Here is a 14,731-nt window from a genome sequence, read left to right on the forward strand (position 1 = left end):
GACACAAAGCGGGGAAGAAAACATAATTTCCATATGAAACAGGAAACAAAATATGAGGAGAGAACCAAGAGTTAAGAGTGCACTTAGGTGGCTTAATTTGGTAATTCCTTTCAAAGATAGACAAAAGAAAAGTGTTTAAACAGAATTGCTTCATTTGTTCTGACAGCTCCCAGCCTGAATCAGAAGTCTTTACCATCTCAATCCCATAGAGGGGAAAAAATTCTTTTCTTTAGGGCAAGAAACAAATGTTTTCCCATTTGCTTTAGATGGGGTATTGAGTTGACCATTTCAGATTTTGGTACGTTTGTCTCATTCTTCATAATTAGACTTCAGAAAGAAAAGAAAAACAAGACTGAACCCTCAAAGAGAAGATAGAAAGATTCCCCAAGTCCAAGAGAGAGAGATAAAATCATGACCCCATTTTACTTATAGCATTTAACATCACAAGCTGTTGTGCAATTGCTGGTTTCCAAGCAGAATCCCAGAAGAGCAGATGTGAGACGGAGCGGACACAGTGGTGAGCCTGCCTTTCAGGAAGGCAGGCCCTCAGCTGCTGGGGGTGCTGGCAGCACTCTGGGAATCATTTTCTATCTAAAAGAGCCAAATCACTCAAAGTCACCCCCTCCTTCTGGGGGCAGCCTGTGTCCACTGACTGGTGAAAGTGTGGTATCAAAGTCCAGCCCCTGCCACTTGAGAAAATTCAAAAAGGGTTTCAGTTTCAGCATTCCCCATAGGGTCAGCTGAGGCCTTTGCCAAGTTCATCATTACCACCCAACTTTTCCCTTGCACTTTCTTGCTTCCTTTCCTGCATATCCACAGGTGCAAATCCAAAGAATGCTCCTTGATAAACTTCCTGCCTACTGGCCTCCATCTCAGAGTCCACTTTCCAGGGAACATTACCTGAGACACTACCGAACTGCGGTGCTTTGTTTGTTTTCCTAAATGTAGAGGTGAGGGCTGGGTGCAGTGACTCACGCCTACAATCCCAGCACTTTGGGAGGCTGAGGTGGGTGGATCACTCCAGGTCAGAAATTTGAGACCAGCCTGGCCAACATGGTGAAACCCTGTCTCTGCTAAAATATAAAAATTAGTTGGGTATGGTGGCAAGCACCTGTAATTCTAGCTACTAGGGAGGCTGAGGCAGGAGAATTGCTTGAACCCAGGAGGCGGAGGTTGCAGTGAGCCAAGATCGCGCCACTGCGCTCCAGCCTGGGCGACAGAGCAAGACTCCGTCTCAAAATAAATAAATAAATAAATAAACAAATAAACAAATAAATAAATAAATAAAAATATAGAGGTGAGGAATGGGAGAGTCTTAGTTCTGACTTCTAATCATCATTTATGTTTCTTTTCTTTGGGGAATTTGAAGGGGTGAAATTACAAAAGGTTCCAGTTAGCAACATTCAGAATCAATCTCAAGTGATTACAAACCAAGGGAATCCTCAGGCAGGCTATAAATTAATCTCTAAAAAAATAAGGAATTCAAGAATATGATGCTGCCAACCTTCCTGAAATTCTCTCTTTCTCTTGCTGGGCACTGAATTCTTCTGGCTCTCCTCCAACCTCATGACCATCCATTTCCTTGTGCTTTTTATTGTATTTATTAATGCATAGTGAACAGTTGAAATGTATGCAGAAATCGGTGAAAACATTAACTGTGATATAGAGCTGTTAAAATTTTTCTTTCTTCCACATTTCTACAATGATGAAAATAAAAGAAGATGTAAGTAAAGCATTCACTTAACAAACAGCTATATAGTGAACACATTCTACATATCATAGATGGTTTAGAGTTGGAGAAAGAAAAAATGATAACAGGCTTTCCTGCCTTTAAGAAGCTTAACCTCTGGTGCAGAGTCTCAACCCTATCATATCCAACACTTATTTTTAAAACAAACACTTTGTAATGCCTCCATTACAATTTTGATATAAAATTCATAGGTATTACATAAAAATTTTGAAAACCAATATAGTGCCCTAATTCTAGCGTAAAACACAAAAAGAAAGCAAATTTGCTCCTGTGACCTGTTTCTACTCCTAACACTCAGACACCAAATGGGTGGGCTTTTTCCACACCAACAATCAGTTCTCCAACTCTCCCCATAATTGACCGATGGGTTCTTCCTGTTTGCTGCACAGACAAAACCACTTCACTGAAACTGTGGGATTTCAGTAAAGAAAGAATTTAATGAACTCAAGGCCAATCATGTGGGAGAATGGGAGTTATGATTCAATCTGTCTCCCCAAGGCCCATAGGTTAGGGTGGGCGGGGAACTAGGGAATGAGTGCTGCTGATTGGTTAAGGATGCAGTTGCAGGGGTGTGGAAAACAGTCCTTGTATGCTGAGTCCACCTCTGGGCTGGGGACTGCAGGACCACTTGAATCATGAGTCATGAGTCTGGGTAGGGTCAGTCTGAAAAACACCTCCAAAGACCAATCTGATGTTTATCTATAGGAACAATTGAGGAAAGTCACAAATCTTGTGACTTTGTAATGCCCCCAGTTACAATTTTGATATAAAATTCATAGGCAATATAATTACCTAAAATTCTAAAAACCAGTATAATGCCCTAATACTAGTATAAAATATAAACAAAAAGAACGTTTGTTACTATGATCTATAATATGACTCCTGAGTAGTAAGGATTATAGAAAGTATGCCCACATTTTAGGAGAATTCAAGCCCCTTCCATAATCTTAACCTTGTGGCTTTTCATTACTGTTACAAAAGCAGTCCCTGAACAATGTCTACCCAAACTACCTAGAGTAGGTGCAGATCTCATAGGTTAAGAACAGCATCCCACAAGACTGACCTGACTTCAAATGCCAATCACAAGTCTAGGCCATCCATACTTCTGACTGACTGGCTATAAAACAGAGATTCCCACAATGCTCTCCTCAGATTCAATAATTTGCTAGAAGGGCTTGGAGAAAACATTACTTACATTAACTAGTTTATTATAAACAGTATTATAAAGAATACATATGAACAGCCGGATGAAGAACCTTGGCCTCCACAACCCTCCTTATCGTAACTCAAGCATTTCCTTCTACTGACTTCACATCTTTAGACAAAGCTTTAACTCTTCCAACCAATCGCCAATCAGAAAATCTTTGAATCCACTTATGACCTGTAAACAATCTCTCCTTCAAGATATTCTGCCTCTTTAGACTGAACCAATGTACGCCTTCCATGTATTGAGTTATGATTTTACCTGCAATTCCTGTCTCCCTAAAATGTACAAAACCAAACTATAAACCAATTGCCTTGGGCAGACTTTGTCAGAACCTCTTGAGACTGCTCCCTGGGCCATGGTAAACTCATCATATTGGCTCAGAATAAACCCCTTTATAATATTTTAAGAGTCTGATCCTTCCATTAACAACTGTATTTGGATATAAGGCCTTTAAAGAGGTAATTACATTAAAATGGGTTGGTAAGGGTGGGCCATAATCCTATATTACTGTTGTTCTTGTAAGAAGAGGAGATTAAGGTCAAGTGTAGTGGCTCATGCCTGTAATCTCAGCACTTTGGGAGGTCGAGTGGCTGGATCACTTGAAGTCAGGAGTTCAAGACCAGCCTGGCCAGTATGGTGAAACCCCATTTCTACTAAATATATAAAAATTAGCCAGGCAAGGTGGCATACACCTGTAATCCCAGCCACTTGGGAGGCTGAGGCAGGAGAATTGCTCAAACCCAGGAGGTGGAGGCTGCAGTGAGCCAAGGTTGTGCCACTGCACTCCAGCCTTGGTGACAGAGTGAGACTCTGTCCCAGTTGAAAAAAAGAAGAAGAAGAAGAAGAAGAAGAAGGAGAAGAAAAAGAGGAGATTAAGACACAGAAAACACAGACAGAAGGATGACTATGTAAGGACATGATGAGAATGTAACATCTGCAAGCCAAGAAGAAAGGCCTCAAAAGAAACCAAACCTGCTAATGACTAGTTCTTGGACTTCTAGCCTCTAAAATTGTGAGAAAATAAATTTCTGCTGCTTAAGCCACCCAGTCTGTGGTACTTTGTTATGGCAACCCTAGCCAAATAACATACACTCTGAGATGGGTGTTGGGAGGTCCCAGCAGCTCTGGATCTACTGATCAGGACTGTTAAATCCGAAAAGAAAAGGACTGAGAAGGAGCACTTGAGGGGAAGGAGAGGAGTAGGAGGGTGAATAGCCTTTGTGGTTAAGGAATTGCATGGCCTGCTCATTTAATTCAGCGTTGTGTTCAACATTTGAGAAAGCAAAGCACAATCCCTATAGAGTAGTCACTGTTAACAATAATGTCTGTGTTGAGGCAGTAAAAGAGAGCAATTGTGAGCAAAAACCCAATTCCTAATTGCATTCTCAAAATGTAGTGTGTATAAAAATACACAAAAGAAATTATGCAAGTAAATGTCTAATATTTGCATGGTTAGCAAAAGATTGCTCCCAACAAAATGAGAGTAGGGGTGGGGAATGAGGTACACTTGTTGTATAAATTAATAAGAATCCATCTGTTAGGACTTTTTTTTTTTTTTTTTTTGAGACAGAGTCTCACTCTGTCCTCCAGGCTGGAGTGCAGTGGCGCAATCTCAGATCACCGCAACCTCCACTTCCTGGGTCCAAGTGATTCTCCTGCCTCAGTCTCCTGAGTAGCTGGGATTATAGGCATCTGCCACCATACCTGGCTAACTTTTTTGTATTTTAAGTCGAGATGGGGTTTCACCATGTTGGCCAGGCTGGTTTTGAACTTCTGACCTTAGATAATCCACCTGCCTCGGCCTCCCAAAGTGCTGGGCTTATAGGTGTGTGTAAAGACATTTTTAATTTCTGCCTTCTGTTCTACCACATGTTCATTTTGATGCATTAGTCTGATGTTACTCCAGCCCATTAGACTGTCACTGCATTCTGCATATTTTCACCATCATTGCTGGTTCACAATATATCTGAGTTTAACAATTAAAAGCTTTCTTTCTTGCAATCAGCTTTGGTGTAATTCCTCATTCCTTGTGACAGCACTATTGACATGATAGCCATGTTTACCCTGGTATGTAAAAAATCCATGCCAGCCACATGCCAAACGGAGGAATTAAGAAGTGAGTGGAGTATCCCTTCTCACTGTTGAAATTGTATATGAGCAAGCAGGATGTGAGTACTACATGAGCTGAAAGAAGAAAATATTTGCTTCATTGTTCTAATTTTGTACAGTAGCAATTAAATATTTATTAAGCTTTTATTATGTTCTGGTTTCTCCCAAACACTGCAGAAATACCAAAGAAATGATCACCTATTTGCAAAGACGAGACTAGTACATATGAAGTAATTGTTTAGAGCAATTGAGTGCTAAACTTAAAGATGCTGACCATAGGTCTGCCACGACTGTGGCAATCCATCCTTCAGCACTAAGAGCCCATCCATTCACCAAGGAGCCTGTGAGAGAAGCATGGCCAGGTCTCTTCATGCTTATCTAACATTGAGATGGCACCTGCTCAAGTATATTACATCATCAGCAAGCACAGGGGCTTCAATCCTTGCTCCAGGGCTATCTTGGCTTTCCTGAGGGTATCCGTGTCAGCAGTTTCCACGATTTTATTAATGAGTAATATTGCACATGGAGAGCAAGAGAGGTAGCTTTGAGACAGCATCCACAAGAAAGAATTCCAAACCCCAATTAGAGTGGCAAGAAGTAAATAACTCCCCAGCCTGGTTTCTGGTTTCCATGGATGAAACCAAAATATGTTTAAAACACAGACAGTCAGGAAACAATTTTGCAGACAAGGAAGGAGGGGAAAAAAACAGCTAGCAAGAAAAGAAATGCAAGCAAGAGGTCCAAGGAGACTTCCTGAGAGTCAACAGATTTAATGAGATCTCTTGTATGTGTATGACTAGACTTGCTAGCTTTTGCATACCGATAGGCCCTGTCAGATTATAACTCAGGTTAAACATATTTCTATTATTCCTCTTACAATACAGGGCTTTGGTCCTATGAAGAGCCCCCCTCAAGTATTTTTGAGAGTCCTAGGGGATGGCTCCTATGTGCACAAAACAGGCCTCTCACGTTCTTCCATTTCACTTACTCATGGGCACTAGTTGCCTTACCAACAGTGTTGGTGCTGGTCTCTGTCTCTCCACGAAATCTGCAGTTTCCTGACGTTCCCCAAAAGAGAAACCCTGGAGGTTCTAAAACCTGGGGTCCCCACTGCACCAAAGTCATGTCATATTCCTCAAGGTAACAGGCAGAACGTTTTCATGCTGCTCATAAAGAAGTACCCGAGACTGGGAAGAAAAAGAGGTATAATTGGACTTACAGTTCCACGTGGCGGGGCAGGCCTCAGAATCATGGCAGGAGGAGAAAGGCACTTCTTACACGGTGGCAGCAAGAGAAAATGAGGAAGAAGCAAAAGTGGAAATCCCTGATAAATCCATCAGATCTTGTGAGACTTATTCAGTATCACCAGAATAGCATGGGAAAGAACAGCCCCCATGATTCAATTACCTCCCGCTAGATGCCTCACACAACATACGGGAATTCTGGGAGACACAATTCAAGTTAAGATTTGAGCAGGGACACAACCAACTCGTATCAATGTTCTTTTCCTTTCTCTGGGTCATACCTTTTCTATTAGGAATAAACACAGTGCTCCCATGTCCCTGGGTCTCACAGAGTCCTTTCTGCAGCCCTTCTGCTTACCTGACTCAGAAAGGAGTTCATTCAAGAGGGCTGGAGAAACACTTAGGAGTCTTAGTAGCTGGTGCTTACATAGCACATATGCGCCATGTATATGCTAAGTAGATTACACAAATTAACTCAAAACACCCCTGAGAAGCTTCGAACTACTGACATCCCCATTTTACAAATGAAATTTGGGTACAGGAGATTAAGTAACTTGTCTGAAGTTGCCACCAGCTACGATGTGGTAGAACTGGGACCTGACCCCATGCCCTCTGGCTGTAGAATCTGTGCACCGAAACGCTACTGCTTAACAAATATCAATTCATTCCTTGGCATTTCTATTTTTCCCTCAGACTCTCCTCCCTCCACCAACAACATATACACAGAAACCACTCTCCTCCAGTCAAATACCCAATAAGAATAAATTTCTTGGTGTATTGTTTCTAGCTTAGACCTTTACTACACAGGCATCTTCCAAAGTTTATTTTTCCTAGCAATGTTTTTGTTTTTTGTTTTTTGTTTTTTAGAGACAGAGCATCACTCTGTCATTCAGGCTGGAGTGTCGTGGTGCAGTCATAGCTCACTGCAGCCTCAAACTCCTGGGCTCAAGTGATCCTCTCGCCTCAGTCTCCTGAGTAGCTGGGACTACAGACACACACCATTATGCCAGGCTAATTTTTAAAATTTTTGTAGCGATGGGAGTCTCACTTTGCTCTCCAGGCTGATCTCAAACTTCTGGACTATTCTCCCATTTCAGCCTTCCAAAGTGCTGGGATTACAGGTGTGAGCCACTGTGCCAACCTCAATGCAATTTAAAAACAATTCCGTCAATCCCCAAACATCATGCATTCAGCCATTAACACCCGCTTATAACTTGATTTATATGTCAGATTTCCTGGCTGTTCTCAGCGCTAGTTATCATAAAAGAACAGAAAAGTCCAAAATAGGGGCCACTATACAGAATGTACAAACCATGGCAGGACTCTACAGTGGGGACTGATGGGAGGCAGTGGGAAGCAGCAACAAGGCACAGAGGAGGGGAAAGGCAGACAGGTGACAAAACAAACATCCCAGTTTGTTTTCTACATGTGGCCAAGGGAGCAGTTGCTGTTATGATGCTATAGCCAAACCTGATTTTTTATTACCCCAAGTCCCTGGGGGTTAAAAATAAACAAGTCTGGCTGGGCGCGGTGGCTCACGCCTGTAATCCCAGCACTTTGGGAGGCTGACGGGGGTGGATCATGAGATCAGGAGTTCAAGACCAGCCTGGCCAAGATGGTGAAACCCCATCTCTACTAAAAATACAAAAATTAATCAGGTGCAGTGTCACACACCTGTAATCCCAGCTACTCAGGAGGCAGGAGAATCACTTGAACTCAGGAGGTAGAGGTAGAAGCGAGCCAAGATCGCACCACTGCACTCCAGCCTGGGCAACAGAGCAAGACTCCACCTCAAAAAAAAAAAAAAAAAAAGTCTACTTGATTCCTATATTCCCCAGCCATCAAAATGCATCTCTCTCTTCCTAAGACAATTCCAAGGAATGCTTAAGTGAGAGTTCATGATTTTACACGTAATAATTCGCAAGCACCAGTTCAAAAGGATCTCAGGTGCAGCTTCTATAAATGGTAAACTCTCAAGGCTTGCCAGCTGGAGGTGTGACCTGTAAGCAAACTGGTTATAAGAGCAATTCATTCTGTGAAAGATACTGTGCAATGACTTCTCTGAAAATATCCCACAGAATAAAAGGGCTTCTGTTTGTGCAGAAGCACAACTGACAATTGCATCCCAGTAGAAACACTAAAAACAATCTGATAGAGATTCGAAAGAATCAGAACTCTCTTGAGAGTCTGGTGAACCCAGGTGCATGCTCTCAGCTTGTGCTCTGGGGCCCAAGAAGAAAAACTGGGCAGTAATTCAGGTTGGCAGTTTTGCAGGGGGAGGTGAGAGGCCCCTAGAGGGAGAGAAGCAGAGATGATGACCAGCAGAAGCATCCACATCTGTGCAACAATCAAAACAGCTGGATGGGGTCGGGTGCAGTGGCTCACACCTGTCATCCCAGCACTTTGAGAAGCCAAGGCAGGAGGATCACACAAGGCCAGGAGTTTGAGACCAGCCTGGCCAACATGGCAAAACCTCGTCTCTACTAAAAATATAAAAATTAGCTGGATGTGGTGGCGTGCGCCTGTAATCACAGCTACTTGAGCTAACCAAGGCTGAGGCATAAGAATTGTTTGAACCCAGGAGATGGAGGTTGCAGTGAGGTAAGATCACACCACTGTACTCCAGCCTGGGCAGCAGAGAAAGACTCTGTCTCAAACACCAAAACAAAAAAGAAGTTGGATGGGAGCGAGCTGATGGTTATGTGGCAGGATCCCCTTTCTGCCAGGAGCAGGTCATCATTTCATGACCTCTGCTTCCCTTCAATGACTTTTATTCCTCTCCCTACAAACACTTCTACCTCTACCTGGGATTCCAGGCATTCCCGCCTGCTGTCCAACAGGCCAGGATTGACAGACACTAAATCAACCTCATGACACCATGACATTAACCGTGGGGCTCCTGAGATGAAATCAGGAGACAACTTTGTTTTCTCACTTGGCCATTTGAATCCTTCTTTTGGGCTGGTTCTTCCTCTACTGTTCAGATAAAAACTAAGATGAATCACTTAGCTCTTAGTCACTCTCAAATAACAAAAAGTGTTCTGATGATGTCATCATTAAAAATTAGTCTCAGTTCAGTGATGAATATGTCCAGTCCAGTGCAATAAGTAAAACTGTAATCTTCATTAAAAGTTAAAGTCTTCCCTCTCAGCTAAGGCCTGCATAGGAACAGGAAGCTTGTGGCTTCTCTCTCATTTCTGGCTTTCCACTCCCACAACTGGACACCCCCTCACTTAGGTGCTTCTGGCTCCCAGGGACTGAATTCTCCAAAAATCCTCTTCAGCCATTCTAATTGATACCAGACACCTTGATGCCTTTCATGTAGGCAATGAAGTAAGAGTTGCAAAACTGGCTTTGACCCCCTAAATCATTGATTCACTCAACCAATTTATTAAAATATCCATTTGACTTTTTGATTTAATAATTATTTATTAAATATCTGCTGTATGCTGAACACTGTGCTAGATACTGCAAGAAGACACATTCCCTACCATCCAAAAAATCTCCCTGTGGTTCAGATGAGAAAAGATGTACACAATTACACCCCAATACCATGTATACTGAGGGCCCTGTTGTTGATGAGGACAGTAAGTGTTAACAATAAATCCGCAAAGGAAATTGTCCTTTCCACTGGGGAGTATTAGAGATGACTTTACAAAGAAGTAGGATTTGGGTTTTGTTTTGTTTTGTTGAGACGGTGTCTTACTCTGTCACCCAGGCTGGAGTGCAGTGGCTCGATCTCGGCTCGCTGCAAACTCCACCTCCAGGATTCAAGCGATTCTCCTGCCTCAGCCTCCTGAGTAGCTGAGATTACAGGCACCCACCTGGCTAATTTTTGTATTTATAATAGAGATGGGGTTTTGCCCTGTTGGCTGGACTGGTCTCGAACTCCTGACTTCAGGTGATCCGCCCACCTTGGCCTCCCAAAGTAGGTTACAGAGGTGAGCAACTGCACCTGGCGTGGAAGTGGGATTTGAACTTGAATCTTAAAGGCTGTGCAACAATAGCTCAATTGATGTTTTACATGCATATTATTACTTAATCTCCGTAACAACCTTATGAGGTAGGTACTATTATTATCTGCAGTTACAGATAAGAAAATTAAAGCATAGCAATATCAAGTAACACGTCCAAGTTCACGTAAGTGGGAAGTGAAGTATCAGATATTCAAGTCTAGAGCACGGGAGAATTCTCCAGAATGAGAGTTAGAGGCGGAAAGTATTATAAACCAGGAAACAAAGGGAAGAAAGATACAGAATGGTCATGGTGTGGATTAACATAACATCCCATTCTGACATAGGGGAATAATCTCAGGAGGCCTGCTGCCGCTTAACAGGCCAATGGAAGATGACTTGACAAATTAGATGAGGCAGTTTGGACTCAGTCATCTCCAAAGTGAGTAGCCATTAAGCACCTTTCACAGAAGAGCACAGTAGGTTCTGCTTCCATCTGTGTTCTCCCATTTCCCCTAGTGCTAACTGCATGAGATTTTCTTAAACTCAGCCCTGTCTTCATTTCACCTCTTTATTTCTTTATTTTGGCAGCAGGATTTGATCTGACCACTCCTATTTGAGGAGAGTCTCTATCTGCACAGTTCATCTTTGTTACTTTCCTTTTCTGTAACTCAGATAAATAAAAAAGCCCATCAAAAGTCTCCAGTAGGGGGCTGGGCACAGCGGCTCACACCTGTAATCTCAGCACTTTGGGAGGCTGAGGCAGGTGAATCACTTGAGCCCAGGAGTTCGAGACTAGCCTGGCCAACATGGTGAAACCCAGTCTCTACTAAAAATACAAAAATTAGCCAGGCATGGTGGTGTGTCCCTGTAATCCCAGCTACTCAGAAGGCTGAGGCAGGAGAATGGCCTGAAGCCGGGAGGCAGAGGTTGCAGTGAGCCAAGGTTGATAGCACCATCACACGACAGCCTGAGTGACAGAGCGAAGACTCTGTCTCAAAAAAAAAAAAAGGCTTCCCAGTAGGGAAGCCTGCTTGAGTTTCATCTTTTAGTGAGTTTGGGGGCTGGGTGCAAAAAGGAAGATGCCTAAGAGAGGAGGAAGAGTAGTCAATACCAACAGACAAAGGAGCTGGATGACCTGGAGGACAGAGCTGTCAAAATGGAAGAAAAATTCATATATGTGCTCAGGAAAGACAATTGCTTATGATTTTCAGTGGGCCTTAGGAAGTGTGATCTAAACTGCCATTTTGCCGCAAGGATGCCTTTTTAATGTATTTTTTAAATTGTATATTGCCTATTGCTATGTTTGTTGATTTATAGAGTGATGTCCTTATACAATGATGAACACTAAGGGTTTTTCTTCAAAAATCAACTTCAAAGTGTTGCTCCTTCATCTTTCCTGCGTGAGCATTCCCCCTCTAAGCCAATGTCTACCCATATATGCTTTTAATCCTGAAAAATAGTCAAATGCATCACTAAGATTTGAGTATCTAATAATTCCCCCCAACTCCGATGTATTTGAATACAATCCCTTACTAGTACTTTTTTTTTTTTAATTTGAAAGAAACAAATAAAACAACAAACAACAAGGGCAATGAGATAGCTGGAGACAGAATGGGTTAAAACTTCAAAACTTGAGTGTGCAGGCTGTTCCTGGGTCTGTCCCTGTCACTGTAATTCCTGCAGGGGTTCCTGTAACTTTTCCTGTGAGTGAAGTACAACAGGGAATTCTGAAAGCATTAGACATAAAATACCTGATATTTTTCCATGTGGTTTTCACCACTTCTCAGAGTAGGTACGGTCTCAAATTTTGGATTATTTCTTCAGGCTTTTTTTTAAAAAAATAACTTTTGAAACCCTGTTTGTGATTTCTGAAAAGAGCAGCAAATGTTTCAAGTAAAAAAGGAAAAAAAAAAAAAAAAGTACATGAGATGCCAATCTAAGAGATTCACAGTGAGGTGCTGGTGAGTTCTGTAAAAGTTGTGTTCAATTCTGTTTCACCTGTGAGTTCCTGTACTGTTTTCTTTTCATAATCACAATTGTTATCCTGTAGCCACATGATAGGAAATGCTGTTATACATGACAACAAACACAAGCAGCATCTGGGCCACAGATTAGATTATAATAAAAGCCTTTGTGCTTGGCAAGAGAAAAATAACGGGTAATACAAAACTATAACCCTATTTTTCATGCAGTAGATATCTATAAATGGCATATCTTGAATATAAGCTGTTGCTATGAAAGTTTAAATGTTTAAGATTTAAAAAGTGAACAAATCAGAGCTTATCATTTCAAGTCTCAATTTTGTGCTTTTCCCACAAAAATATACTCTAGGTTTCCAGAAGGTTCTCTAGAATTTTTGTTAATGGACGTCCAAAAGGTACCTGAGTTACATGCCCTGGCTTTTTTGTTGTTGTTGTTACAGAGTTTCATTCTTGTTGCCCAGGCTGGAATGCAGTGGCGCTATCTCAGCTCACTGCAATCTCCCTCTCCTGGGTTCAAGGTATCCTCCTGCCTCAGACTCCCCAGTTGCTGGCATCACAGGCGCGCACCACCACACCCGGCTAATTTTTGTATTTTTTTGGTAGAGACGGGGGTTTCACCATGTTGACCAGGCTGTTCTGGAACTCCTGAAGTGATCCGCCCGCTTCGACATTCCAAAGTGCTGGGATTACAGGCGTGAGCCATTGTGGCCGGCCTCCCTGGCTTCTTATTTCACCTTTATAAATGGGCGTGGCCTAATGAAGACTGCACAGATACAACTGTGTACCAGAAAGTGTGACTGCAGAATTTACTCTTCCAGAAACTGCAATGGAGCCCTCCTGTGGCTAATTTAATCCAGCCAATTTTCCTTGATCTAAGCAGAAAATCATATAAAGAAGCAGCTGTAGCTGCCGCCATCGCCTGAGGGGAGCGAGAAAAGGCCACGGCGACCAGGGAGAAAACGCAGAGTCGCCACCGGAGAGAAGTCAACTCCCCAGCAGCAGCCGCCGCGGGAGAGGCCCGCCCACCCATTCGCGGGTCCCCCTGCCCCATTCACAATGCAGCCTGCTTCTGCAAAGTGGTACGATCGAAGGCACTATGTCTTCGTTGAATTTTGTGTTGAAGACATAAGGATGTTAATGTAAATTTTGAAAAATCCAAACTTACATTCAGTTGTCTTGGAGAAAGTGATATTTTAAGCACTTAAATGAAATTGATCTTTTTTACTGTATTGATCCAAATGATTCCAAGCATAAAAGAAGGGACAGATCAATTTCGTGTTGTTTATGAAAAGGAGAATCTGGCCAGTCATGGCCAAAGTTAACAAAAGAAAGGGCAAAGTTGAATTGTCTTAGTGTGGACTTGAATAATTGGAAAGACTGGGAAGATGGTTCAGATGAAGACAGGTCTAATTTTGATAGTTTCTCCGAGATGATGAACAACATGGGTGGTGATGAGGATGTAGATTTACCAGAAGTAGATGAAGCAAAGGATGATTCACAAGACAGTGATGATGAAAAAATGCCAGATCTGGAGTAAGAAATATTGTCATCACCTGGATTTTGAGAACAAAAATAACTTCTCTCCAAGATTTCATAATTGAGAGAACTCCTGAGTTGATAGCCCTAAAGGCAGATGCTGTATTTGCCTACTTTAACCCGTTTTTCAACCTGTTTGTTTTTTAAAAGGCTTCACTAAGGGTTTATATGTACCATTGTATGGGGCAATTTTAAGTCAGCTAAGGCAATGACCTTATACGTGAACATTTCGCAGACTTTAGTGAAGCTGTTGAGGTCCTAGGCAACTGATGCAGCAGCTGTGATAAATAAAAACATTTCACCTAAGTCTCCTTTTCTTCATAACATAGATACTGACATGATAGGAAGCTCTCCATGTAGGTAAAGAGAACAAAATTTTAGTTTATAGGTGAGAGAATGACATTACTCCCCATATCATAGGGAGTGCACACCCCCCTGTGATATTATTCGTAATATTCAGGGAGGGAGAGGATGACATTAGTCTCCATATCGCAGGGTGCGTACGTTCCTCTGTGATATTGTTCGAAATATCCAGGGGGGGAGAAGATAATATTACTCCCCATATAGGAGGGGTGTACACCCCACTGTGATATTGTTCATAATATTCAGGAAGGGAAAGGATGGCATTACTCTCAATATCGCAGGGGATGTACCCCTCCCCCCGTGATATTGTTTACAATATCCAGGGAGGGGGAAGATGATATTACTCCCAATATCGTAAACACCCTGTGTGTACGCCTTCTGTAACATTTTACGTAATATCCAGTGGGAGGAGAGGATGATATAACTCCCAATATCAAAGGGGGTGTACACCCCCCTGTGATATTGTTCATAATATTCAGAGAAGGAGAGGATGATATTTCTGCCAATATCGCGGCGGGTGCCAATATCAAGAAAAGGAGAGGATGATGTTACTCCCAATGTTGCAGGGAGTGTACACTCCCTGT

General features: G+C 42.3%; 2 pseudogenes across 1 annotated transcript; one reads left to right on the plus strand and one right to left on the minus strand.

Annotated features, from left to right (window-relative positions):
• The window catches only part of LOC105524508, a 36,400-nt pseudogene extending 23,122 nt beyond the window's left edge, over window positions 1–13,278 (minus strand).
• A 26-nt stretch (window positions 13,279–13,304) lies between these two features.
• LOC105524392 lies at window positions 13,305–14,167 on the plus strand (annotated as a pseudogene). The gene is made up of 2 exons (XR_001003753.1): window positions 13,305–13,488; window positions 13,588–14,167. The product of XR_001003753.1 is annotated as a prostaglandin E synthase 3-like (transcript).
• The last annotated feature ends 564 nt before the right edge of the window (window positions 14,168–14,731 follow it).

The sequence above is a fragment of the Colobus angolensis genome, unplaced genomic scaffold (genome assembly GCF_000951035.1).
Source record: "Colobus angolensis palliatus isolate OR3802 unplaced genomic scaffold, Cang.pa_1.0 Scaffold5, whole genome shotgun sequence".
NCBI classification, from domain to species: Eukaryota; Metazoa; Chordata; class Mammalia; order Primates; family Cercopithecidae; genus Colobus; species Colobus angolensis.